Below are 3,512 nucleotides of genomic sequence, written 5' to 3'. Positions count from 1 at the left end.
TGCATACGCGCTATTTAAAATAGGAAGAAAAAAAACTACTTATCACCTTTTTGGCACCACAACTCGGTGCATATGCCCAGCAAGTTCATGAGCAATCCGGGTAAACAACACTGGGATGCGATAAAGTGGATCTTGAGATATCTTAAGGGCACTTTTGATTTTGTACTGTGTTTTGGTGGCAAAGAAACTTCACTCAGAGGTTATATGGATTCAAATATGGCTGAAAATTTAGACAATAGAAGATCTACTACTGGTTATGTATTTACATTTGCTGGAGCAACGATCAGTTGGGCATCAAAGTTACAACAAGTGGTCTCACTTTCCACTACTAAGGTTGAATACATTGCTCTCACTGAAGGAGCAAAAGAGTTGATTTGGTTGCAACGTCTATTTGGTGACTTTGATTGTCCTCAACAAGGTTCAGCCTTGCATTGTGATAGCAAAAGTGCTATTGACATAGCTAAGAATGTAGTGTTTCATAGCAGGACCAAGCATATTGAGGTTCGCTATCATTTCATTCGAAGTAAACTTGAAGAGGGCAAACTTCAAGTCTTGAAGATTAATACCAAGGAAAATCCAACTGATGCATTAACCAAGGTTGTTCCACGAGAGAAGTTTGAGTTCTGTTGAACTTCTCTTGGCGTTGTAAAGAAATAACAATAGGGGAATTCAGGGGAGACTCATACATTACTGCTGTCATTTTCACACAATGGGTAGAAGTTTTGGATTGATTTTTAGTGCGTTTTGATGGTAGATCTGTCATTGTGCAAATTTATGGATGTTTGGGCCATTGCCTATGTCATGTCTAGGTATTCTACTTACCATATTTTTAGGATCTAGTGGCAGTCATCATTCTTGAGATTATTCTTCTACGAGCTGAATGAAAAAAAGAAATTCAAACCAATTAATCTTTCACATGGAGCCAGCTCAAGCAACAAAAGTACATGGGTTGGAGTTAAAAAGTAGTTGAAAAATGTATTGTTGAGTTGCTTTTGAAGTTTTAGCTATAAAGAGAAGATAGTTCGTATCATTGTCATGGATTAAGAGATGATTTATTATTATTTTAGTGTGACTTGAAAATTTTTAATTATATTTTAGTCATGGAAGTTCCATTTTCTTTCTTTGACATTGAAATGGAGAATCCAATCTCTTTCACATTGAATTTTGTGTAAGTAATTGAATATTTAAGACTTAGATTATTATTTTTAGGATTAACAACTGTGAAAAAAAAAATCTCAACATTAAAATGTTGAAATAAATATAAATAAGTGATAGTTAGTTGTCACTTGAATATAAGTACTTGATATATAATTGAAAAGGATTTATGATTCTATTGAAAAATTAGGAATTATGAGAATAAATGTTACTAAATTATATATCTAGCATTCTAGGTTACTTTCATGAGTATGGAAATGATATATGTGAGTGTAAATGGGATTTTGACATTGGAATCTAGTTTTTTTGGTACATCTTTGATAGTCATGAAACTTTACCTTTTTCTTTCATTTCAATTGAACATATATGTTATGTATTATTCAATTTCTAAGTTTAAGGAACACTAATTTTTGTGGAGTTTACTATTCAAAAAGTACTCCCCTAAGTATAGGTTTTGAATGACCATGGACAAGGATAATTAAAAGCACTCACATGGAGGATATCTTAGATGTTGAGGAAAGCAAGTAATAAAATGATAAATTTTCTAATGAGATAAATAATTGTTATCTTGAATGTTATTATTAGATCTCAAAAGAATTAAAGTAAGATGTTTATTATGCAGAAAGAGGGGTAAAAATTTATTAAGACAGAAAGGAATACAACAAGGAGAGCTCAACAAGGAGCTCGATCCTGAGCAAAAAGATCATCAAATTCTTGCACCATCTCAAAGGACAGTTGCCCCCTATCCCTAATATTCCAACCCGGATCATGACTAGAAGCCCATTTGGCTAAACAATCAGCAGTTCTATTCCATTCACGAGGACTATACATGAACCTAATGAACTGAAAAGAGGAAGAGAAGAAAAGAATCTGCTTAACAACAGTGGCCAACTAACATCCTCAAGCTCTTGTGAAGAAAGCATGTTCACCACCACCTAGGAATCAGACTCACAAATAATCTTACTCCATCCGCGCAAGCAACACTGTTCCACAGCATATAAAATAGCTTGAGCTTCCATGAGATTGTTAGTATAATCACCCTTATGAACTAAGAAGAAAAATTTAACATCCCCAAAACTACAACGAGCCACTCCGCCAATACCAGCCGGACTAGGATTCCCACGGGAAGAACCATCAGTGTTAATTTTCAAAACTCCACAGGGAGGAGGAGTCCAATGCCCATCCCGGTTAACCCGACCCTTCCTCTGATGGTGAAGCTGCCTGGACATAGAAGGAAACCTATGAGCTGCAACCCCATCCTGTAGATGAAAATTGAGGCGATTATAGATAGCAAGATCAATCGAATCTATACCCCCATCAAGCTCACACTTCACAAGAATAGTTTCCTGAAGAGAATGTGATATTTTCCACCAAAGATGCAAAACACCAAGCTGAACATCTTGGAATATGTGACGATTCCTCTCCAACCAGATATGCCAAAGCATGAAAGATGGGCCAGCAATCCAAGCAGCATGGAGAGAAGAAGACTTGGAGGGAGCACTACCCAAGTGGGCCCAGAACTCAGGCAAAGAGGAAGCATGCCGACAAGAGCAACCCCAAGCGCTCCACCAAAGGTTCCATATCTGAGTAGAATAGGAGCAATGGAAGAACAGATGGGAGATAGACTCCTCTCCATTACCACAAAAAACACAATAAGAGGGGCCCTAAAATCCATGTTTACAAAGATTTTCCCAGGTAAGACAACGGTTGTGAGCCACTAGCCACATGAAAAAATTGCACTTGGACCAAGAAACTTTATTCCAAACTTGCTTCCACCAAGGGACCTCAGCATCCCCAAATAATTGTCTAGTTATCTCTTGATACCCAGCAGAGACATGATATTTACCAGACAAGGTACCGCCCTAAGCCAAAACATCTGGACCAAGCAAAGAAGAACACTCTCTAGAGGCCATAATTTGAGAAAGCTCCTGACGATCCATGTCTGTACCTCTAGGAGGCCAATCAGAGGAATGCTTCCATCTGTAACCAACAACAGGTCCCAATTGATAAGGAGTCTTGTAATGAGCCACTTTATCCCATCCAGCAGCAAGAAAAGAGTCACAAAGAGGCTGAAGATGAGGGTATATGGATAAAATGGAAGGGAATCCATCCCAAGCATCAGACCAAAACAAAGCTTGAGAACCTCCTTTACATATCCAAAACAAACCCCTCTTCACCAATAGCGCACCTGTCTTCAAAGTATGCCAAACCATTGAACCACGACCTTCAAGAGGAAGTGCAGAAATAGAGCAAGGATCAACACCATGAAAATATTTATGAGTGATAATACGAGCCCAAAGTTGATGTTGTCCAGAGCACCATCGCCAATAAAGTTTAGCAGCCAAAGCTTGACTACT

The sequence above is a fragment of the Cupressus sempervirens genome, chromosome 2 (assembly GCF_028749045.1).
Source record: "Cupressus sempervirens isolate cs-2001-9-10 chromosome 2, ASM2874904v1, whole genome shotgun sequence".
NCBI lineage: Eukaryota > Viridiplantae > Streptophyta > Pinopsida > Cupressales > Cupressaceae > Cupressus > Cupressus sempervirens.
Note: the sequence above shows the minus strand (reverse complement) of the source record.